The sequence below is a fragment of the Myotis brandtii genome, unplaced genomic scaffold (genome assembly GCF_000412655.1).
Source record: "Myotis brandtii unplaced genomic scaffold, ASM41265v1 scaffold72, whole genome shotgun sequence".
NCBI lineage: Eukaryota > Metazoa > Chordata > Mammalia > Chiroptera > Vespertilionidae > Myotis > Myotis brandtii.
In genome coordinates this window covers 235,237-261,367 of record NW_005370838.1, presented here as the reverse complement: position 1 = coordinate 261,367, position 26,131 = coordinate 235,237, and the positions used below count along the sequence as shown (strand labels likewise).

General features: G+C 42.6%; 1 protein-coding gene across 2 annotated transcripts in view; it reads left to right on the top strand.

The window, feature by feature from the left end:
- SLC24A3 (solute carrier family 24 (sodium/potassium/calcium exchanger), member 3) overlaps positions 1–26,131 on the top strand; it is a 484,048-nt gene that overhangs the window by 329,634 nt on the left and 128,283 nt on the right. The window lies entirely within an intron of this gene.

Genomic DNA, 26,131 nt, shown 5'->3' with positions numbered 1-26,131 from the left:
GTCCTTTGGTTGATCTCTTACCCCCTCACCCCCCCACACACCTTCCCTCATAGATCGCACAGTCTATTCTATGCTTCTATGACTCTGATTCTGTTTTTGTTCATCAGTTTATGTTGTTCATTATATTCCACAAATGAGTGAGATTATGTGATATTTGTCTTTAAAACTGGACTGTGGTGGTGGCTGCACAGTCATATAAAGTTTCTAAAAACCACCAAACTGTGCAGTTACAATGGGTAAACTTTATGGCATGTAAATTATACCTCAGTAAAACGGTTCAAAAGTAATGAGATCAAATGAAATGAACCGGGATCTTCCAGGTGACTCCGTGGCCAGGGCTGCTGTCATCCCCCCACTCGCCTTCTTCCCAGGAAGAGACCTGCCTGCTCAGCAGCAGCTGGTGGATGACCAGGCCAAAAACAACTCCCTCCCTCCCAGCCTTGCCCTGAGCTGAGCGCGGATGCAGGTGCTGAGGCAGCATTTCCTTTGATGGTGTCCCAGAGCCAGGGCAAGAGGAGATTCACGATTTCTAATAACCCTCGGCCCTGGTGTAGCTTCCTCCTCTCTCTAGTCTAATTAGACAAGTCTCCTTTGGGCACAGCCCAGAAATCAGGACAGTTTTGCAGCTATCACTGCAGAGTGTAGCCAGATAACCAGGTATTGGGAACTGTGGTACAGGCTAAGATTTTTTTTGACATCCCCACCCCGGATCATCAAAAATGCCCAGCCAGTTTTAGTTCTATTAAAATTCTTCTTCTGAGTGCATTTTCTTCTCTGAATTGACATGGCTTTCTCTGAATTTACATGGTTTTCTCAGTCACCATGCAGCTTAGTTCAAGCCCAGTACATGAAAGAATGTGGCCCTAGCAGGAAAGGGGATGGCTCACACACCAGGCTGACATTCAGCCCTTCTCAACTCTGATTGGCTGGTATCTCTTCTGATGAGCTGGTGCTCACCCTTACCTGGTGTTGCTTATTTAGAATCGTCCCTCTGCTTATAAGGAGCACATTCATCACAAATTAGAAACCTTTGCCTCCAGTGTCAGTTCTTCATTTTCACACACACTCACTCTATGAATAATGGCCTTACAAAAATCTGTCATTAATTAGAAGTTTTCTTTATCACTCATTTTTTTAAAATATATTTTTATTGATTCAGAGAGGAAGGGAGAGGGAGAGAGAGATAGAAACACCAATGATCATTATTATTGATTGGCTGCCTCCTGCACGCCCCCTACTGGGAATCCAGCCCACAACCATGCATATGCCCTGACAAGTCCTTTGGTTGATCTCTTACCCCCCAACCCCCCGCATCCCTCATAGGTCGGACAGTCTATTCTATGCTTCTATGACTCTGATTCTGTTTTTGTTCATCAGTTTATGTTGTTCATTATATTCCACAAATGAGTGAGATCATGTGATACTTATCTTTAAAACTGGACTGTGGTGGTAGCTGCACAATCATATAAAGTTTCTAAAAACCACCAAACTGTGCAGTTACAATGGGTAAACTTTATGGCATGTAAATTATACCTCAGTAAAACGGTTCAAAAGTAATGAGATCAAATGAAATGAACCGGGATCTTCCAGGTGACTCCGTGGCCAGGGCTGCTGTCATCCCCCCACTCGCCTTCTTCCCAGGAAGAGACCTGCCTGCTCAGCAGCAGCTGGTGGATGACCAGGCCAAAAACAACTCCCTCCCTCCCAGCCTTGCCCTGAGCTGAGCGCGGATGCAGGTGCTGAGGCAGCATTTCCTTTGATGGTGTCCCAGAGCCAGGGCAAGAGGAGATTCACGATTTCTAATAACCCTCGGCCCTGGTGTAGCTTCCTCCTCTCTCTAGTCTAATTAGACAAGTCTCCTTTGGGCACAGCCCAGAAATCAGGACAGTTTTGCAGCTATCACTGCAGAGTGTAGCCAGATAACCAGGTATTGGGAACTGTGGTACAGGCTAAGATTATTTTTGACATCCCCACCCCTAATCATCAAAAATGCCCAGCCAGTTTTAGTTCTATTAAAATTCTTCTTCTGAGTGCATTTTCTTCTCTGAATTGACATGGCTTTCTCTGAATTTACATGGTTTTCTCAGTCACCATGCAGCTTAGTTCAAGCCCAGTACATGAAAGAATGTGGCCCTAGCAGGAAAGGGGATGGCTCACACACCAGGCTGACATTCAGCCCTTCTCAACTCTGATTGGCTGGTATCTCTTCTGATGAGCTGGTGCTCACCCTTACCTGGTGTTGCTTATTTAGAATCGTCCCTCTGCTTATAAGGAGCACATTCATCACAAATTAGAAACCTTTGCCTCCAGTGTCAGTTCTTCATTTTCACACACACTCACTCTATGAATAATGGCCTTACAAAAATCTGTCATTAATTAGAAGTTTTCTTTATCACTCATTTTTTAAAAATATATTTTTATTGATTCAGAGAGGAAGGGAGAGGGAGAGAGAGAAACACCAATGATGATAATCATTGATTGGCTGCCTCCTGCACACCCCCTAATGGGAATCCAGCCCACAACCAGGCATATGCCCTGACCGGAATGGAACCCCGGACCCTTCAGTTCGCAGCCTGACACTTTATCCACTGAGCCAAACCAGTTAGGGCTATCACGCATTTTTTAAAAATTTTAACAAAGAGATGATACACGATATGTAACTCTAAAGTAAACAGGGAAATGTACAAGTTAGGGTGGGGTGGTTGCAGTAGCAAATAGACCCTGTGCAAGTTTTCTCTTGCTGTGTAATAAATTACCACAAACTTAAATGCTTTAAACAATATCCATTTATTTTCTCACAGTTTTTAGGTCAGATGTCCAGACATAGCATGGCTGGCTTCTCTCCTCTGTCTCAAAGGCTAAGATCTAGTTGTTAGCCATCCACAGAGAAGAACCCCCAAGATAAAGGCCTCTCCCTTTAAGTTACTGCACCAAGAAGAGCCCAATCTCATTTATAACCTGCCTCTCTCATGTGAGGAGAGGCCGTCTACTAATCTAGACGTCATTAAAAAATTGGTCACCAAATTGTTCGGGTCTTTAGGGTAAAGCTGCTCCTCACTGTGGCCACCCTGCTTAGATGCTTAGGAAGATAGAGGATGGATTCCGACTTTCCCCAGTTGTGACATTTCTTTCCATTATCATGCCTTCACTGTGTACTAGCTGCATCTCTGAGCTCCAGTGAAGAGGATTTCATTATGAAACAGCATCTGATTTCAGCTGATTCCATTCACTTTTTAAGTTGATGTTAAGCATTTCAAATTATCCTCTTTTCTTCTTCCTGCCTCCTCTTGCCATTCCTTGCTTGGATTTTTTTTTCACTGCATCCATGCTCCCTAGCCTATAATTCTTACTGACATGGAGGCTCCCTTCCCAACTACCTGGAACTTCCTTTTCTATAAGCAAGAAGGGGCAGGATTAGGTGACAGTATGCACATGTGTCATTTGCTTCATCAGAAGAAAGAAGAGGGTACATACTTACCAAGTTCATAGATCTATAACTAGCAGGGATTTGTCATGTGCAGTGTGACAGATGCCAAGGGGTGAAATTCTCAAAGCTTGCAAAGACCCCAGACTGGCTTGCCTTGCCTTTCCTCACTCCCCCTGCCTCCTTCCCTTTCTTCTTTCCTCCCTTTCTTTTAATGTCTAGAGCAGTGGTTCTCAACCTCCCTAATGCCACGACCCTTTAATACAGTTCCTCATGTTGTAGTGACCACCAATTTCATTGTTACAAATTGTTCATAATTAAAGCATAGTGATTAATCACAAAAACAATATGTAATTATATATGTTTTCCGATGGTCTTAGGCGACCCCTGTGAAAGGGTCGTTCAACCCCCAAAGGGGTCGTGTCCCACAGGTTGAGAACCACTGGTCTAGAGAGTTATTCTGCCAAATTATAAGCAATTTGCAGCAAACAGGTAGCCTGTGCACCTGGTGTGCACCTGTGTGCGTGCACCTGTATGCATGTGTGTGCACCAGTGAAGAGTGGGGGTAGTGGCTGGTATTGAGAGAGCACTTAAAAGCTACAGGGAGATGCTACGTAGATTCCAGTATCTGTAGGGTGACTCACTGCATTGCAAGAAAGCAAGGCGACTTTCATGGTAAGAGGGATGCACTCAGCTCAGAAAATGTGAAATCTTGCCCATCAGTGGGTAGAACACAGCTGTGTAAACTTCATGAGGCTGGAGTCCAGATGGGAATAATCCTTACTTCTCCTTCAGCCCCTCAGAAGGTGTCTTTGATATTGTGGGTACTCAGTAAATACTTAATAACAGGATGACTGGTGGGGGGGGGACATAAAATTAATACTGATAAAACCATTTACTTGCAGGGATGCCAGTCACATCAGCTGACTGGCATGGTGATCCCAAACCTTTTAAATGGGGTTATGGGACTGAAGCTGACACCCAAGGCTGAGGGCATGAGTATATGCATTGAACACACAGGCTGCCTTAGAGCGATGCCAATAGTGTACACCATGGTAATATTAAATATTTGCTACCGAAAAGAGGGAGCATTCAGAGAACCAGACCAGCCTGTGCACCTGTGGATGATGTTATAAAGAGCCAGTGCAGGCCAGGTGGACCATCTGAGAACTCCAGAAGGCAGGCAGTGCAGGCCAGCAGGCAGAGTGTGGGGGGAAAAGGAGGAAAATAATTTGGAAAAGTCAGAAAGTGAATGTAAGGTGATGAATGCAGAGTAGGAGAAATGGATCCAACCACAACAGTGTGGTTCAAGAAGAAATAACCCAGAGACTGAAAATTGGGCATTTCCTGTGCACTGTCTAGCACAGTGGACGCCAGCCCCTGCCCCTGGAGCACGTGAGAGGTGGTGAGTCCAGGCTGAAATGGGCTGTAAATGTGGGACACGCACCAGCTCACAATACTCAGGATGAAACAGAAGAGTGTAAAGTATCACATTAATATTTTTATATTGGATACCTGTTGAAATGGTAATATGTGGATATATTCAGCTAAATGGGACAAATGATAATTCATCTCACCAGTTTCTCTTTACTGTTTTTGAAAAAAAATTGCTTCAAAAGTAGAAAAATGTAAATTGCACAGGTAGCTCATATTATATTTCTTTTTGACAGCCTGTTCTAAAAGTGCTTTTAGTGAAGTTTTTAGGAAGAGAAGAGAAAGGTTGGAGAGGAGAGAATATGTGGGAGTAGAAATCAAGTTGGGCTTAGCCAAGTTACATAACTTTGATGAGCCTCAGTGTCCTCATCTACAAAAACAGTGCTTGCTGATGGTGTCTATTTCATGAGGTTGTTAAATCTAAGTAGGAGACCATGTAGAGCAGCGGTTCTCAACCTGTGGGTCGCGACCCCTTTGGCGGTCGAACGACCCTTTCACAGGGGTCGCCTAACACCATCCTGCATATCAGATATTTACATTACGATTCATAACAGTAGCAACATTACAATTATGAAGTAGCAACGAAAATAATTTTATGGTTGGGTCACAACATGAGGGACTGTATTTAAAGGGCCAGAAGGTTGAGAACCACTGAAGAGCTTCTAAGCCTAAGGGGATATCTTGCATGTAGCAGGAGATCCTCAAATAGAAGTTTCATTATGCCCTTACTGGTACTTTCCCCCACCCGGAGTAACAAGGGGCTACAGAAGCAGGAAGGTGGGACTGAAATTTCAGCGAATTCTGAATGTGTATCTCAACTCTCTGAATGCTGTGGTTTGCAGCAGACCCGGCAACTAAAAAGAGGGGTAGAAAGTCCAATGGAAATACTAAAGGGAGGTGAGAAAGGACTGTACCCAGCCTGTGATGACAGAGTTATCCCCCCACTGTGAAGGGAGGATGGGACTGCAATAGAGCAAGAGTCCTGAGAGTTAGCAGGAAGGGCTTAGAAGTGCCCTGTCCAGTTTGGCTGAAAGCTGCTCTTGGATTAAGCATATTGCCTTGTTCCTATTAGGTAAAGGTGCCCGATCTTCTAATTTTTGGCAATATTGGAAATCCGACTCTGAGTTAGACATAACCTCAGCAATCTACAGCACTCATACATTCCCAAATAGATCTTAGCATCCCCTAAAAAAGAGAGTAAAACTCAAGCTTTTTGTTCGGTGCAGAGTCATGAAGAGAAGAACCCATGTACTCGCTACTTATAAATAAGCCATCTGCTAAAGAGACACCAACCAACAGTGAATGTCCCGTGATCCTGGTGAGGCTCAGTGGCAGCAAAAGCAAATTATTTTGGAGGCTCCTGGCCAAAGAACACTGATGGATGAGGAATTGTCATCCAGTTCCAATCTGTCGGATTCATCGTTCAAGAAGGGCCATATTTCTTCTTCCATTAGTTAGTCTCAATGATGGGAAAGAAAAACAGATGTGTGGCTACCCTGGAACAGTAGATTATAACCTAATTACTCCAGGCAGTATTCTAACAATTACCACTGTAGAAAGATTTCATGAGACCTGCTCCATCTGCAGTGGCACCTGTGACTGGCTCCATCCTCCTCCTACCCCGCATCTAGTGACTCTTCAGTGGGCCTTCGTTTCTCATTTATAAAATGAAGATCATTCGTGCATGAAAGGACATTGTCTTGCCAGTTCTCTTATTTTATGCCTGGGGGGGAAAGGCCCCAAAATTGTCCTGTAAATGCCTGGTGGGGGTTGTGAATTGCTTTGAGTTTTAAAGGACTCCTCTCCTCCATATGCCACACACACCACACCAAGGTTTCGTCAGCCCAAGTGGAGTAAATGCTGACAGCCACAAAGACACACCATGGGCATCCTCTCCTTCACTATGTGCCTTAGGCATAAAGAAAATCCAAAAATAAAATGCCTTACATACTGGCAAAGTATTCTAGTGGGAAATTGGTCATGGTGTTAATCACCAGTGGGTCTGATTAAATTGCTCTCTCCCCTGCCTCTATCACCCAAATTAGTAGAGAATTCCGAGTCAGCTGAATCATTTCACCATTGAGATAAGCCACTTAATAAGTGTGGGTTTTCTTCCGGCAAACCCTAAATAATTACGTTGCATGGAGAAAGAGGCGTTGATTTTAGCTGTAGTGTAAAATGGAGTAGCCAGTCATTGTGTTAAAAAAATAAGCAAAGACAGTTTCAAAGCTTAGCAGCTCAATTCAGATATAACTCACTTCTACAACAGGCCTGTGACACCTGGTTGGGACACCTTTTCCCAAGAGATCAGGTTCATGTTATTCTTCCTCAGGGTAGTGTTTTCTCTCCTAATGCATAGACAGGGCTTTGCTCCATCCTGACTGACCTCAAAACTTACAGAAAAGGAAGTCTAGTTAGAAAACACTATCAGGCAATCATTAGGTCCGAGGATGGCTTATGGGAGCTGAATAATCTCTACAATTCTCAAAACCTATTTCTTAAAAAATAGTCTTTACTTCATTCCTGGGGGCCTAAGGTATCTGGCTTTCTCCGCAGTCTGACTATCCATTAGGCCACTGCCACATGCTGCCAACGGGATGCCCAGGTCCTCTGGGCTTGTCCAACACCCCAGCCCTTTGGGAGTCTGCAGGCAGTGCTCTCCTCCAGCACAGCATCCTTCCATTCAGGCCCGGAATCCCCAAGTGGGCTTTCACATTGTGTGGGCTCCTCTTCCTGGCTCTGGTGCTCTGGGCTGGGGAGCCCAGCTGGGGTTGAGACCCCTCACTCCTCAGGGGAACCTTTGCAGCTGGGATCTCTCCTGACTCTGAGCTGCTGCCCTTTTTGCATTTTTGCCTTTCCTACCAGTCTTAATGTGGTTTCTTCTGTAAATCTTTAGTTATAAGACTTCAGTTCAGCTAGTCTTCAGTTAGTTATTCAGGTTAATTGTTGTATATTTTAGTTGTAATTACAATTTGGTCCTGGGGGAAGGTGAATATAACTTCCACCTACTCTTTCACCATCTTGCACCATCCAGCTTCCATTTTTCTTAAACATGGGTTTCCTCTGAGAAAAACACCTCAATCAAATGTGTCAAAATATAATCCTGTTGTTGAAATTTTTAAAATTCTTAGCAGTAATATCCCCCCTTCTGAGTGAAGTCATAAGTAGAATAAATCTGTGTATGTTTGTACACATGCATATGTAACAGAAAAGAATGGAGTGGTTTTGCTGAGGCGTGACCTAAGGCAGGGAGTAGGGGAGAGAAGGGAGGATGGAGCATCCCATACTTTCCATCTCCTCACTTCCTGGCTCTCAGAGAAACATCAGATTCTCTGGGTCACCGTTTGAGAAATGTGGACCTGCTTACTTTTCAATCACCTTTACTGAGATATAATTTGCATACAAAAAATCATCATTTTAAATAACCTTATTCTGAAATAATTTTAGACTTACAGAAAGGATGAAAAATAGTGCAGAGACTTCTCAAATACCCGTCACCTAGCTTCCCTTAATGTTGACATCTTATACAACCATAGTACAATGATCAGAACCAGGAAATTAACATCGCAATACCGTTAACGAAGCTACAGAACTTATTCAAATTTCACCAGTTTGCCCACTAATCTAATCTAGTACAACCCAGCATCCCACATTTCCTTCAGCTGTATGTCTCCTTAGTTGCTCCAGTCCGTGGCAGATCCTCGGTCTTTGTTTTTCATGACCTTCACCATTTTGAAGACTCTGGGCCCATGTGGGTTTGTGTTCTGTTTTCTCATGATTTGATTGAGGTTATACCTGTTCAGCAGGAATACCACCCTGACCTTGTACTCTTTTCAGCAACTCATATCAGGAGGATGCAATGTTGCTATGTCTTATTACTGGCGAAATTAACCTTCATCCCTTACCCTTAATGCTTTTAAGATCCATCCATGTAGTTGCACATTTCGTATATTCAGGGAGTTTATTCCTTTTTGTTGCCCAGTAGAATTCCATTGTGCAGGTGTATCACCTTAGCTTATTCATTCAGCAGTTGGTAGACATCTGCGTTGTTTCCACTTTGGGGTTATTATGAATAAAGCTGCTATGTGTCTACAGATGTTTTCATTTCTCTTGAGTAAATACCTGGGAATAATATATGTTGAATTGTCTAAGAAACTGCCCAACTTTCCTTCAGCATGCCTGTACTTTTATAAATTCCCACCAGTGATGCATGAGCATTCCTCCATGTTCTCTGTGTTCTGACCCAAACTTGGTATATCAGATTTTTAACTTCAATCATTATAGTGAGATTACAGAGGTGTCTCGTTGTGGTATTTATTTGCATGTCCCTAACGACTAATAATGTTGAACATCTTTTCATGAGCTTCGTCCTCATTCATTGATCTTCTTTGATGAAGTTTCTGCTCAAATATTTTGCCCACTTTTAATTGTGTTATCTTCTTTTTTTTTGAGTTGTAAGAGTTCTTGTATCTGTTGATTACAAGTACTTCAGAAGGTATATACTAGTATTTTGCAACTATTTTCTCCCAGTCTCTGGCGTGACCTTTCATTTTCTTTTTCTTTTTTTTTTTTATATTTCTTTATTGATTTCAGAGAGGAAGGGAGAAGGAGAGAGATAGAAACATCAATGATGAGAGAGAATCACTGATTGGCTGCCACCTGCACACCCCACAGTGGGGCTGGAGCACGCAACCCAGGCATGTGCCCTTGGCTGGAATCGAACCTGGGGCCCTTCAGTCCGCAGGCCGATGCTCTATCCACTGAGCCAAGCCGGCTAGGGCAACCTTTCATTTTCTTAATAGTGTCTTTGGAATAGCAAAGTTTTGTTGTTTCTCATGTGCTCCATTTTATTTTTTTTCTTTTCCGGTTTTTCCTTTTCTGTGGTCTAACTAGTAAATCTTTGTGTAGCCCAAGCTCACAAAGATATTATCCTGGGATGAGTTTCAAGTGGCAGTTGCACCTAGTATTTTTTCTTTCAGTTTCTCTACCTACCCCCTTAACTGTAAATTTAGAAATAAATTTTCCTCCACCCATGAAGAGCACTAAGCCTTTGGCCAGTGAAGGAATACTTACAATAATGGTGGCAAATTGATTCTTTAGTTACCCTAAATGCTCATGTGTTGGCTTCATTGGGGTACCTGCTACTCACACTCTTAGTTTGGGTGCTCCTGGAAACAAACCCTGAGATAAGGACTAGAGTGAAGGCAGTGGTGTGCTGGTAAATATGTAACAACTGGTTCTCCTGGAGGGTGGGGCGGGGCGGGGAGACTTGATTTGAAGCATTTTATTGTTTCTGTGGTACAAAAATTCACACCATGACCAGTCTTAAGCTATCAGTACCTCAGTGGACTTGCATATTTCCTGAAAATTTAATAATTGGCCTTTGTGAGTCGTTAAGAGCCTCCACTGGCACACTACCAGGTACAGGAAGTTTATTTGAGGTCATGCCCAGGAAGCAGACATGAGGGAGTGGGAGAAGCAAGATAGGGAAAGGAGGGGAGCCAACAAAGGGGGCATTATAAAGGGGGTTAACACTGTGAACAACTGGGACTCATCCCTTTGAGGATGGTGTAGACCCTGATTCAGAAGTGTCCCAGTGAGGGCTGTGCAGGCTGGTTAATGATTCATTGACACTCTCTCTTTGGTTGATGATTGTGTCTGGGTTGTTAAAACCTAGACACTTTCAAGCTGCTCAGCACATGGGCTGAAGAAAGTTCTCTAGCACTGAGGCTCCTCGGGCAGAAAGCAGAGCCACAGGTGAGGTGGGCAACTGTCCTGAGTAGGAAGCTGCCAGTGTGTCTTAAATTATCCATTGTTAGAAGTGGATCAGGGAGCATCCTGTCTGGTGCAAACTTGATGATAACATGTAACTGAAAAGAGGTACCTTCAGCCCTGGCCAGTGTGGTTCAGTTGGTGGGTTGGATTTTACCATTGCATTCGCCATCCTGTTGACTGCTAGGGAATCCTAAATCATGTGTTTGCTGGAATGTGAATCTTGGGTTGGGTTTCTTTGAATGGGCAACAGAAAAGGAAACCACGCTCATCCGCAAACTGTTCCTGGGTGACTACTTCAATACATGTGACCCCCACAGATGCAGTCAAAGAGAGGAATAAGCCTGCACTGAAGAGTCACAGGTTCTATTCCAAGCTAGGGCACATACCCAGGTTGTGGGCTCGATACCTGGTTGGTGCAGGTGCAGGAGGCAATCAATCGATGTTTCTCTCTCTCTCTCTCTCTCTCTCTCTCTCTCTCTCTCAAAATCTAAAAATCAATAAAAACATATCCTCAGGTGAGGATTAAAAAAAATAAATTTAAAGTCCTTACCAGCCCTAGCTGGTTTGGCTCAGTGGATAAAGCATCAGCCTGCAGACTGAAGGGTCCCAGGTTTGATTCCAGTCAAGATTACATGCCCACGTTGCAGGCTCGATCCCCAGTGGGGAGGAGCGGGCAGGAAGCAGCCAATCAGTTATTATCTTTCTTCATTGATGTTTCTCTCTCTCTTTCTCTCTCCCTCCCTCCCTCTCTGAAATCAATAAAAATATATTTTTTAAAATAATAAATAAGTAAATAAATAATAAAGTCCCTACCTGACCAGATCCAGTGACACTGGCATTCCAATAGGAGCCAAAATGTTTATTGGCATGTCTTATTTAGAAAGTGAAAAGGGAAATTACTTCTTAGTCAGTTCTTAAAAAGATAGGTAATACAAGTATTAGAAATAGAATTCAATAAAATAATTTACTCATCAGACCACTTAATTGGAATTATATATATAGGAGGAGGGCTTGTCTTACAGATCAATAGACAGGTTGTATTCAAATACTTTCTTACTTTCAGACTGTCTTACTTGTGGTAGCATCTTGAGCTTGAGTAGCCATCTACACCCCTGAGGTCAGCCCACTGACCTTCCCTTGTTGGATGTCTGACCTAATGTTTCTGTGGTTATGAAGATCAGAGGAAACCCTATCATGAAAAATAATAAGATTTTTCTTAAATGCAGAAGTCCAGTCTTTCTTGGGGCAAAAAAAAAAAATGGTGATGGCTCTGTCTTCTCCACAGGGAAAGTTCCCACTGACAGGGAACAAATGGTCCTAGATTTAGATACCATCTGTTTTTCTGTTGTAATTAACATCGGACCCAAGGGTGGGTTGGATTTTACCATTGCGTTGGCCACCCCCATTGATTGCTGGGGAATCCTAAATCCTGTGTTTGTTGGAATGTGAAACTTGAGTTGGGTTTCTTTGGATGGGCATCAGAAAAGGAAACCAGGCTCATTAGCAAACCATTCCAATGTGACTGCTTCAATACAGGTGGCCCCCACAGATGCAGTCAAAGAGAGGAATAAGCCAGCTAATCTTTTCTTCTGCTTTTGTAAAGAAGAATGTATGAATGATGTCCTAAGTATATTTCAATTCAGTTGGTTCCACTTTTCTAACAAGTTGATTAAAATAATATTCAGTGTTATTCAGCATTTATTGAATGCTTTCAACAGTCCACTTATTATGCTAAGAATTTTGCATGCATTATCTAGTTTTAAGATAACCATATCTGGTAGGAACTATTATTTTTCCCATTTTACAGATGAGGAAAACTGAAGCCTTAATGAGGTTAAATACTCAAATCACAAAGCTGAGATAAGGACCCACCAACTTATTTACACCAGGCAGAGCAGGAGTAAGCAGCTGGCAAATTCCTTCCATTCCTGTTTTGTAAGTTGCAGAAGAGAACTGAAGAAACTCAAAGATACCACTGTTCTCTAGTCCTTTATAACCTCAAGGGAATTTGTTTTTCTTTTGCTTCAGTGTGCTTTGCCCCCATGCCTTTTGATCATCTCCTGTGTTCTTATTTACAACTCAGCTTGCTTTTTCTGACCCCTAGGAGAGGTAAGTGAAAGCATGATTAAATTTTAGCTCTCTGTCTAGAGCCACAGCTCCTAACACTGGTGTCAGCATCTAAAATCTACATTATTATTGATCCTCATTATTATTAGTGACATTGTTCCCCCGAAAATGGAGAGACCCTAGCTGGTTTGGTTCAGTGCATAGAGCATCAGCCTGCGGACTGAAAGGTCCCAGGTTTGATTCCAGTCAAGGGCACTTGCCCAGGTTGCTGGCTCAATCCCCAGTAGGGGGCGTGCAGGAGGCAGCCTATCAATGATTCTCTCTCATCACTGATGTTTCTATCTCGCCTCTTCCTTCCTCTCTGAAATCAGTAAATATATATATTAAAAAATCAATCAATGAAAAAAAAATGGAGAGGGTTTTTAGTAGATGGTATGAGAGCATCCCTGTCTTAAGCTTCCCAAGGGCACACCAGGTGAACAGAACACAAGAAGAACATCACGAGACCAGCAGTCATTTGTACTAATTGTCCAGGTACAAAGGATTCCTTAGAATATCTCTGAACATCAAGCCATTCTAGATCAGCCAGGGGAAGGAGGCCATGGGCCCAGCTAAGTTAATTGTCTGTTAAGAGAAGTTTTGAACTTCCTAGTTAAAAGTTCATAGTAATCATCTGGTAATTGTTTAAGTGGCTTGTCATTGAAGTGTGAAGTTGGAAATACTGTAATGTGAAACTTTGGTCTAGCTTCATTAGCTGCAGTAGATCTTAAGCAATAAAATGAAGGTCAGGATTTAAAACCCACACAAGCCTGTTGGCTTTGTTCATTTATACACATAGCCCCAGACTGGATTCCTACCCACAGCCACCCAGCACCAGTCACAAGCAGAATCAGGCCAGGGACCCTGGATGACCCAGTGTCGCTCTTCACCACTAATGGGAATCACCTTCCACTCCGGGAGCACAACCTATGATACTCGGTCTGTTCTGCTCATAGAACACAGTAATGACATACAGTTAAAGAAGTGGACATTGGCATGACTTTCAACTGGGTACCAAAAGCTATATTGTCGGGTGGCCATTTGACTTTCTCAGGAGGCCTAACTACCGGAACCCTTAAAAAACATCAGTATAATAAATGGGAAAGATGGTGTCACGTAACTTGGGTTTCCACACAACACATAAATTGATCTCCTCCGCCTGACCCAAACAGCCACCTGAAATAGAAATAAAGAGGATCTTCCTGTTTTTTGCTATTGCCAGCCTATTTCTATACAAGGACTTTGTTAGCACTCATCATCCCATGCCTGAAATTGTAAAATTGAACAGTGCTTAGTATTTATCAACTTTGAATAAAATGTTTCACTATCTAAATATTAACTATTCAAGCTTTGAATTCACCAACAAGAAGTTGCCTACTTTAGAGTAAGTAGTTTATCTTACAAGAGAAACTTGAAAAGAATAACAATTACAGAAAAATGGGGGAAGATTTTGCAGAATATTTTTCAGAATATTGACTATGTTTGCATCAGTAGAAATGAAGTAGTAAGAGGCTTAATTTCTATATACATTTTTTATTACTAGAAGATTAGTTTTCTCCTCCATCCTCCATTAAATAAATGTTGAATAAATATTTAAAGAACATGAGTTTGAAGAGGCGCCAGATTACGAACCTGCCTGGAGTGCCTGTGTCTCAGGCCGATTCTGTTTTTGGAAGTCCTGGTTGCTCACCATATTGGCTTGCAGTTCTACTATTTGATGTTATCTGGCAGCTGTGGTGCCCACCAGCTCCCAAGACTGTTTGGAGAGAGAATAACAAGAAAAGGACGGAAAGACAAGAATGCAAATATCTTAATAACTTTAACCAGCTTGGTGTCTTTCAAAGGCACAATACTATGCAATAAACTTACTCTAACTCTGGCATGAAAATTTCTAATTGATTGTGCTTTTCCTTAGAAAGGCTCAACTCAGGTTTCCAATAAAAACTTGGAGGCAAGAAGCAGGTTTCTCACCAACCTTGAAGTGAAGAGTTCCACCATCTTACAGATAGTTGAGTATTTTATTGCAGATAGTTGAAACTTCAAGTTTTCAAAGTCCTCCAGAGAAGTGAAATTCTGTACTGTTTACAATATATTCCTAGTGTAGACGTCATTGTCTTCGTTTTCTCAAGCCTGAAGAAGAACGGGCAGTGTTGGCAAACAAGTCTGTTTTCAGGCAGTCTTTACATGAGATTTTGAGGAACCCTACAGAATATGTCACTATTGTTTAGTGGGGAGAGATGGGCAGTGTCATTGAGAAGTGGGAGAGGAAGAAAGGGAAGGAATAAGTTAAGGGAGAATGAGAGGCCATGAGAAATCTTCAAGGCGGTGGGCATTCTGAGCCTTTAGACCAGTGGTTCTCAACCTTCCTAATGCCGGGACCCCTTAATACAGTTCCTCATGTTGTGGTGACCACCAATTTCATTGTTACAAAGTGAACATAATTAAAGCATAGTGATTAATCACAAAAACAATATGTAATTATATATGTGTTTTCCGATGGTCTTAGGCGACCCCTTTGGGGGTCGTGACCCACAGGTTGGGAAACGCTGTTTAGACCATTCGTCATCTCTTGCTGAAAGCAGGTAACGGGTTAAAGCCTGAACTCTGGCTGGGATTGGAGACATGCTGATATTCTCTTGGGCTTATATTCTCTTTGCCTCAGGTTTTTGTCTTTAAAGTGGGAATAACAATAGTATTTACCTCAGGGTATATTTGAGAGAAAAACTTTAAGGCGGTTTGAGGCCCATGGTTGCATTCAATAAATGTTAGTGGTCATAATTATCATCATCATTATCTGTCTCATTATCACCATCATCATCATTATTGACTCTATTATGACATCACAATGTCTATCATCACCACCACTGTCATCATCATCTTCACATCATCAAATTATTATCCCCACCACCATCACCCTCACCATTGTGACCATCATCACATCATTATCATTATCACCATCCTCCTCATCATCACCATCATCATCTTTTTCCCAATCATCACATCACAGCCACTATCATCACTACCATCATCATCATCATTGTCCCCTTCATCACATCACAATCACTAGCTTCACCATCATCATACCCATTAAATCAAACACCATTACTGCCGAAGTTCTTGTTCCAGCATCTAGAAGGGTTCAGGAAATCTGGAGAAGGCTGTGCGTAGATTAAATAGGAGTCCAGAGACAAAGCATAATTTTGAAAGGCATTTGGGGGTCAGAGGAGCCTAGTTTAAAGGAAACTAAGATCTCCTCATCTCAGGACCCCATGCTTTTTATTAACACAATTTGTCCTGAGGCGAGGCAGAGATATACACTTCAAAGGGTCAGGGTTTCAAAGAGTCCATTGTCAGAATGGAAGAATTAGCCTACAGCTGTTCAGGTGGTTAGCCAGTAGGAGGCAATAACATGTAGATTAAGATGCCCTGAGCTGTCTGGCAGAAAACAATCATCCCTTTTCAGGTTTGGGGAAATGCCTTCAGCCATTCCCAACAGGTGACTACATGTGTGACTCAACCCTGTTGAGTCCCCAAGTTCCATCAACCTTTTGATGAAACTCTTGCAATTATGACATGCTGGAATTGGCTTCCAACACATTACCATCATCAACCCATTTTTATCATCATCATCATCATCATCATAAGTTTTATCTAGTAGAATCAACAGTGATTTCCATTCAAGAAAAATAGTCTGCACTTATGCATCCAAATATCTCAGCCTGGAATACTAGAACCTCCGAAAATGGATCTTTGCATATTTCTGCAGCCTCATCTGTCTCTACTTTCTCACCCACAATAGTGAATAATTTGTAGTTTTCAGCACAAACCATGCTAATTTGGGACATCATGCTTTTATTCATGCCATTTCCTTGTCTAGACAATTCTTTCCTGACTTTTTTGCTTGGCTGATGCCTGCTCATCTTCTTGGACATGATATAAGAATCAACGCCTCCAGAACATACCCTCCCCTCACTCTCTGAAGCCTAGGTTAGGTGTTCTCCCTTTAATCTCACATAGAATCCAGTGACTAGCTCTATGTTTAGTTTTAATGTCAAATGCTATGCTTACATATTTAGCAGACATGTTGGCACTTCATCAGATAAACCTGAGTCCTCCTTACTAGTTTGTGTGCCTATCCAATAGTTTTTGTGTGCTTTCATTCTCATGGGTCTCCTTGGTGACCTTCAAATAACTATCTCGGGCTGCTGGAGCCACTTCACCAGGAAAGTGCCAGGGAATTTGTGTTCTTAATACATTAAATAGTGTCAGGTCTCATAACTGCTTATTTTTGAAGTAGCGATAGGTACATGAGGCCTCTGCAACACCGGTAATCTGATGTAAAAAGTCTGTGCTTTCCACTCGGGACAGGTTCCCAGGTCTTGCCGATGCTTCTGTGGTTTATTGCGTGGATTCATAGTAGAAGGAAATACTGAATTCTGCTTAATGTTTAGTGAAAACAAATACACAGGTTGTTCCCGTACAAATTGACAAACTCCTTAAGTCTTTTTAAGTACTCCTTGGGGAGTTGGGGGTTCAGGGACCTCGGGTCAAGAGCCTCCATCTCACCGGAGGTCTCTGTGGAAGGAGAGATGGGGCCTGGCAGAGGTCAGAGGAGTAGAGTTACTCCTCAAATAGAACACAGCCAGTCCTCCTCCTGAGATGGTGTGTGGTGTGATGGTTAGGAGCACAGATTTGAGAGTCAGGTCATCTGGGTTCAAATCTGGCCTCCTCCACCTACTAGCTGTGTGAGCTAACCAGGTTACTGAGCTCGGTTCCCACCTGCGAGGCTAGATTAAGCCCAGTGCCCCATCCTGCAGCTGTTGAGAGGGTCAAAGGAGAAGGCATACTCCTGGCACCCAGTGAGGTCACGTCGGCATCATCCCAGCTACATAAACCTGCCCCCAGAACCTTCCTTCAGTGTGTACTGAGGGGAAGTGGCAATTATCACCCCCATGTTCTTGAGAAACTGACAACCGATATAGCATTCTTCCCACTGAAATATTTCTCCAGAGATGGCAAATCTCTCATTCCCAAGGCTTCAAAACAATGACCCCAATATGGTGGCCTCCAGGTACAATGACCAGACATGGGCCTCATCTGGGTAGACTCCTTTCAAGTAACATAATTATAGGACCTATGCTAATGGAGCAGGTACATTAACAGGTTCTCGTTTCCTTTAGTGCTTGGGTCCCCTCACGAGAAACCTTTTCAGTTGGCAGTGGTTCCCGAAGACCTTCACAGCTGACAGCATGACCACAGGGGGGTGGGACTGAGGGAGAGCCCTCCATAGACTGGCGGAAAACAGTTGTTTCTACAAGTGGCCCATTTTTATAAATTGCATTGCATTCCTTCCACAGTCTTCCTTAACCGACTTCCCTCATTTTAAAGCGGTCATTTGGGGATGGAAGGAAACATCAGTAGAGGAAGAGGAAGTGAGACAGAGAAGGAAAATTGCTAGTAAAAGGTATTTGCTCGAGGTTGCAACACTGTGGGCACCTGAAGCTTAATTCATCGAGGGACCCAGGGAGACAGTACAGTTACCCCCCAGGGAGTAAGGAGCTGGGTACTCACACACCAACTTCCATCAGCCATTGTTCAGGGGCTCCCAGGGATGGTAACACCACAGAACTTCTTGACTGCTTTGTGAAAGGCTAAATTAAAAGTCTTCAAACAAATAGAGGCAGATCCTGACATTTGAAAGGCAGTGGAATGCTCTAAATTAATAAGGCCTAAAAATATGATGGGACCAGGGGCACCCAATAGCCACCTGCTACAATCCTCTTCCCTGCAACTACCTCCAACTAGATCCTCGTGTTCAGAACCCTAGTCTGGCTGTGTGGCTCAGAGTTTGTCTCTTCAGTCACTAGCTGTGGCGTTTCCAGTCGAATGATGTCTGCAGAGGTAGCAGAACTTGAAAGTGAGTGCCTCATTCAGTCCCAACGTGGCATCATGGAACCATTGGATACAGAGCCATAATAGGAGGGAATTATTTTTAAAGAATTAACTTTTAAAAAAATCTAATCAAGTATGATCACTTGAAACTATGGGGAAAAAAACAGAGAAGGGAAAAGAAGGAGGATCTTTTTTGGTTATTATTCAAGCCCCATTCCCTGGGAGATTGAGAACAATTTCCACCAAGGCCAGAGTTCTACAGATCTTCCCTAGGAATTGCATCTCCAGCACCACCTTCGTTGAAATTAAAGACAGAGCCACATGAGTGCGGATGATGTAGTAAAAGGAAATTGCCTGTGAAAACCGCTGACTGGAGATGCCACATAAAACAGCAGGGTTAATGTTGTGCTGTTCAGATACATTTGCCCTCACAATTCAGAAGCCTTTCTGTATATCGACATTTCAGCTAGAGCCTGTTCACCTCCATTAAGCCACAGGCCACCATAATTTCCTGTTACCTTAGGCATTTTTCAGTTTAACCACGGTCGCCAAAGTTTTCTAGTTTTATTAGTCCCAATCAACCTCTGAAACTGACTAATGAGACAGTATTTATCTTTCAAAATCCCGGTTTAATAGCCACTTTCCCTGTGAAACCTTCTCTAACCTCCTTCACTACCCTTGCCCCTATCAGAGGCACGTAGCTGCAAGTGGCAACAGAAGCAACGGGGTGGGGGGGTTGGGGATCCTTTTCTCACACAGTGAGAAATATGGAGGGAAATGATTTCTGGCATTAGATCAGCTGGTGAATGGTATCGTCAGGGCTCTGCCACCCTTAGCATATTGCTGTGCATCTTCATGCTGGTTGTCTCATGGTCATACAACAGCTGCTGCCATTCCAAACATCACAACCACGTTCAAAACAGGAAGAAAGGGTGACTTTAGTTAGGATCTGTCCCTTATTCTCATTGGCTAAAACTGTGTCACATGGCCGTGGCTAGTTTCAGGAATACTAGAAAAGCTGAGGATATTGTCATAACCCCCCCCCCCCCCCAAGAAAAAAAGCCCAGAAAGCTGTTTTCTTAGAAGTTCTCATTATTGTTTTCTTTGTGGTTCTTTCTATCACCTTGGCTATATCTGTTACCTATTGCCTAAATGATGCTGTGTAACAAATGGCCTCAAAACCTCAGTGCCATACAACAATAAACACTTACTTAGCTCCTGGGTCTTTTGAGTTGAGTTCAACTGAACCAGGTTGAGCTTGGCCAGTCTCAGCTCGCCCGTGTCCTGGGGATAGCTGCCTGTCAATTGATCCCTGACAGCTTCACTTGAGACAGCGGGGGTGATTCAGCTCTGCTTTATGTGTCCCCAGCAGACTAGCTGGGGCACGTCCTTCTGGCATTGTCATCGTGTCATGAGGTGCTTTGCTGTGTTCAAACCTTTTCGTTCATTTGTTTCCATTTACTCCCCACAACAGCCTTCAGCAGACTAGCTGGGGCACGTCCTTCTGGCATTGTCACCGTGTCATGAGGTGCTTTGCTGTGTTCAAACCTTTTTGTTCATTTGTTTCCATTTACTCCCACAACAGCCTCGCAGGCTAACTAGAGAGCATGGTGCGATTGGTCTCATGTTGAAGGCTCCGCTAGGTAGGGAGAGCTCGCTGCTCAAGGTGGTTCAGCTCAGAAGTGTCAAGTCCAGGATTGGATGTGAGGTCCTTTACCCACCCTGGGCTTCCTCCAAGGCTCCAGGCTGCCTGTCTTTCAGCAGCTGCTTGCCAGTCAGTGCTACTCAGGCATTTCCTTTGACAGCTTCCAAAGGTGACAGCAGCAACTCTGTGAGCACCACCCTCCACGGAATCCATTCACCTCATATAAATGGGCCCTTGTTCTGTGCAAGCCACCCTGAGATGGTGTGGAGATGAATGTATGAAGGACTCAGCTGCTGCCCTTCCAGAGAATGGAGGCCAGGTACACGGACATAAAACATGGCTCATGGTCCAGGCAGCCCACAGTCAAGGGCCCTGATAAGTTATGAGGGAAAAGGAGATCCTGTGGTCACGAGGCTTGAGTTGTAGCTCAAATAGACCACCCCTCTTTCCTAGACACCCCTTATTCACCATTTCTAGAAGGTGTCCCACATTTGCTCCTTCTGTTTCCTATAGCCTGGCCCCAGCTTGGATTCCAGGGTGCATTGCAGCACATTTGGATTGTCCCAAGATACTGGGCCAGTTTGAGCATTTTTGAGATTCAAATCTGTCTTTCATTTTGTGATGCACCTTGTAAAAAAAATATGATTTAAAAAGAACGTCACCCAATAATTCCACATCTGGAAATGGATTCTAGAAATAGAAAAGGATATAGGTTTAAAGATTTTCATCACAGCAATGCTCATGGTCCATTCATTTATAGAGGAAAATAGGGAACAACTAAACATAAAGAGGTATCTAGGGTTCACACAGGTTCATACTGAGCACAGTTATACATTTACATCGATGGCATGTTTGTATGTGAGCAGGCAATCAACATAACTTTTAATAATAAAAATAAAAAACATCAATGGCTCTGACTGGCAACCCCTAAAAGTGGGTGGCTGGGGTTCTGAAGTTGTCCCTCCTTCAGTGTGGTTGGGTAAGACAACTTACTAATAGGCAATCTGAAAATAGAAAGTGGCAATTGACTGGTGAATCAGAAGTGACCTCTGTATGGGAAGGCAGCCAGGCTCCTTGAAGGCTCAAAGAGAGTCATGAGTTCAAATCCAAGCCCTGCCATTTGCTAGCCGTAAGTTCTTGGCCAAGATACTATACACTCCTTGAGTTGTCTGAGAAATGGAGCCAGTAATCCCTGCCTCCCACAAGAATTGAGAGAATTGTATGAAATAGTATTTGCAAAGTACCTAGGCAGTGGTCGGCAAACTGCGGCTCGCGAGCCACATGCCACTCTTTGGCCCCTTGAGTGTGGCTCTTCCTAAGCCTTAGGAGTACCCTAATTAAGTTAATAACAATGTACCTACCTATATAGTTTAAGTTTAAAAAATTTGGCTCTCAAAAGAAATTTCAGTCGTTGTACTGTTGATATTTGGCTCTGTTGACTAATGAGTTTGCCAACCACTGACCTAGAGCATGCCTGAATTCCTGGACCAACAAATAGTGGCACATATAATTACTATTATTATTATTATTAACATCAATGATAATATATCCTTTGGAATTATAGGAACGGCCAAATTAATATAAAAATGCTTCACTCTCTAAAATATCTGGGTTAGCTCTTTGATAGTACCATCAATACCAGTAAGTTTTCTGCATCTTTTTTTTCCCCCACATCTTAAAACTTGATTTGTACATTTGTTTTGTTTTTGTTTTATTGGTAGTGGTAGACTCTTTAGGAGCAGTTTTAGGTTCACAGCAAAACTGAGCAGAAAATATAGCGTTTGCTTATTTCTCCTGTTCCCCTTCCACATGCACAGTCCCCACCCCCACCAACAACTTGTTCAGTTTTGTTTGTTTTCCAGTGGGAACCTGATTTCCAGTGGGTACCATGGCAGAGTTAGAGCTGAGTTTCTTGAAGTAAAGTGGCAGATCTGCCCTTAGATGCTAGGGGGTGGATAGGAACCCCGTCACCTGGCAAGCCCCTCCAGATGTCCAGAGGAAGTTGCCACAAGGTGTCTGATTGAGAGTGGGAATCCCCACCTCACATTGCCTTGTGCATAAGAAGTCATGTGACCTTCTTTCTTTTTAATTTTATTTTTCAATTACAGATGACATTCAATATTTTATATTAGTTTCAGGTGTACAGCACAAACAATCAGATACTTTACAAAATGTTCCCCCTGATATTTAAGGTACCCACCTGGCACCATACATAGTTATTATGAGTAGATAAAAAAGCAGTGGTACAGATACATAATGAAATACTGCTCAGCCATACAAAAGAATAGAATCTTACCATTTACAACAGCATGGATGGACCTACAGGGTATTATACTATATGAAATAAGTCAGACAGATTAAGGCAAATATCATATGATTTCACTTATATGCAGAATCTAAAGAACAAAATAAATGAATAAACAAAACAGAAAGAGACTCATAGATATAGAGAACGAACTGATGGTTGCCAAAGGGGAGGGGAGTTGGGGGGCTGAATGGAAAATTGGTAGTTACAAAATAGTCACGGGATGTAAAGACCAGCATAGGGAATATAGTCAACTGATACAACTCAGCACCAAAAAACAAACAATTCAATTATTTAAAAATGGGCAGAAGCCCTGACCAGTGTGGCTCAGTTGGTTGGAGTGTCATCCTGTACACCAAAGGTCACAGGTTCAATTCCCAGTCAGGGCACATACCTAGGTTGTGTATTCAGTCCCTGGTTGAGGCGCATCTGAGCGGTAACCAATCAGTGTTTCTCTCCCGATCGAAGTTTCTCTCTCTCTTGCCCTTCCTCTCTCTAAAAGTCAATCAGCATATCCTCCGGAGAGGGTTAAAAAATAGGCAGAGGACCTGAATAGACACTTCTCCAAAGAAATCATACAGATGTCCAATAGAGATGTGAAAAGATGCCCAACATCACTAATCATCTGAGAAATGCTAATTAAAACCACAATGAGAGATCACTGCACAACTGTCAGAATGGCTATCATCAATAAATCAGCAAGCAACAATTGCTGGTGAGGATGTGGAGGAAAGGGAACCCTCGCGTACTGTTGATAGAATTGCAAATTGGTGCAACCGCTATGAAAATAGTATGGAGGTTCCTCAAAATAGTTAAAAATGGAACTGCCTTATGAACTAGCAATTCCGCTTCTGGAAACATATTTGAAGAAACACGAAACACTAATTAGAAAATATATTTGCACCCCTATGTTCATTGCAGTTCTATTTACAATAGCCAATATATGGAAGCTACCTATGTGTCCAACAATGGGTGAGTACATAATGTGGCTTTCAACAGCCATCAGTCTTGAAAGCACAGAGAAACTGGTAGATCTATTCCTTTCTCATCCCAGTTCAAGCATTGATATTGTGATGTGTTAGATGGGGCTTCTTGCCTTGAAATAGGATCAATACGAAATATTGGAATGCAGTCTTTGAGAGATAGTTTGTGGACTTCCAAATGGCATTGGCTGTTTTAGTGAGTTGAGTATGTCAGCTATTGATGGCTTATTTAGGTCTTGGTTAATTTAAAGATGTGCAATCCTATATTCTAGTTAATGCATGTGTCTGTCCTTTCAGAGTTTATGATAATATCTGCATATCATTGGATCAGCCAAGTCATTATACAAAAGAGGATTTGAGTCCATTGCAATTTGGGAATGTGTGCTCTGACTCATCCACAAAGCTATAAAATACAACATTAATTTTTAATTGACATTAAAAAATACCCCAAAGGCAAATAATTTTATACAGATTATGAACAAACCAATAAATAGAAAGTTATTTTTAAGGCTTTTGTGCCTGCCAGGCTTCTTAGCCTCCTCAGAGAATAGTAAAATGTAAAACAGAGTTGCTACTTCTCCAATCTCCAACCACCTACAAAAATCACACAGGAAATCCAAATTCAAGGTAGACAAATCAGAAAATATAGATAGGAATTATAAAATACATGTGGAGTCACACCAACCAAGGGAGAAACTATTTTGATTTATGGCCTTTCAAACCCTTATATATGCATACTTATACACTTATATATGTATGTATTCTTATACATTATTTAACAAAAAAGATTGTACACATTATTTTATAGCACTTTTTATTTGGCAATGTATTATAAATACCTTTCCTTGTCACTAAATATGGATTTACATAATCTCTTTTCACAGTATGTCATTGATTGATGAATTATGGTTTATATAACCCATCCCCTATAGTATATTTTGTTAGGTTTTGATCATTTATTATAGTCAGCATTTTGAAAAAAATACCCCTGGTTTTGTGCACTTGTCTGATATTTCCAGGCTCAGGTGTTAAGATGTACTTGAGAATCTTACAGTCTGGTTGTAGAGACAAAACACAATGCAAAGAAAGCAAGCTCATAAAGGGAGGAGGGGTGTCTAAATTAGTTGACAGCCAAGAGTCAACGGCCAGAAAAACTATTTCACACTTAGGTTGCTACGTAAGGCTTCATGAAGGAGAGTTGTAAGTGGTAGAAACTTAAATAAGCTTAGGTGTAAAAAGTGTATGACCAGCTCATGAAATTGCAAGTTCACTTTGATTTCAGACTGAGCTGGGTCCAGAGTTCACTTGATGTTTCTGAGCGTGTGTGTGTGTGTGTGTGTGTGTGTGTGTGTGTGTGTGTGTGTTTTCCATCTCTTGGTGTGAGCTGCATTCTGAGCCAAGCTCTTTCTCCATGGCAGCTGCCTCCAACAGCTCCAGACTCAGGTGGTTTTTCTATGTCATAAGGAGAGAAACCCTCTCTCCCAGCTTCTCTCTTAATCCCTTGCAGAACTTTTGCTCACCCACCACTGTATAAAGGGAAGTGGGTGTCCTGGTGGCTACTTTGGGTCATGTACCTGTGCCCTGTGGTGAGGAAGGTGGGCAGGGCAGGGTGTGACTACCTTCCCATGGAGCAGTTCTCAAAAGGCAAAGATGCTGGATGGTGAAAAAATGAGAGGACGCTAGAACTTGAAGAATGAGCAACCACATCCATTAGATGCTTTGGGCTGCAATTAACAGGGAAACTCCAAATCAAACTGGTCTGTTTACCAATATGTTATGTTATGAAGTCTGGAGGCAGAGTGGGCTCTAGCACCACATGATCCTGGCTCAGTGATGTCATTAAGTTGACTGAGGGTCAACTTCATCTCAAATCAGATTTCCCTCAATATGGCTGCCAATGGCCATCAGGACTCCTAGTCTCTTTGTCCATAACCAGCACTTGAGGGTGAAAAATAGCTCCCTCTGTCAAGAACTATAAGGCTTTTCCTGCCATCTGATTGGACCAGCCTAGGTCATGTGCTCACCTCTGAATAGCACACTGACTCTGGAGCTACTGGGGACTACTACACACTGATTGGCCAATTACTATCTACTCCTGGAGGAAAAGGTGGGGTTACCTTCCACATGGAATATGGTAGATATTTGAATGAAACTGTAGTACCATTAGAAGGATTGGAGGACACACACTGGGTGGTCAACCAACAATGGGATCCGAATAAGACTTCATTAGTTAGAGAGGAAATATGGATTTGGATAAGAGAGGCAATTTATGGCCTGGTCATAGCTGACCAATGATGTGGAAACAGATTACAGAGGCTGTCCTGCAGGGAACAGGAGAGTGCACTAGCTCATTTGGAAGTATTCATTTATTTATTCTTTTATTGCTCATATATTTATGGAGCACCTACCATGCACCAGGCCCTATGCTGTGGTGAGTGCTGGGGATAAATGAGATAGATATAGTTCATACTTCACATGAACTTCTAGTGGGGAAGACAGCAGACAAATGAATCTCACAGATAATATGTCAAGAAAAACAAAGCAGGGTAGGAGGATAGAGAGAAAGG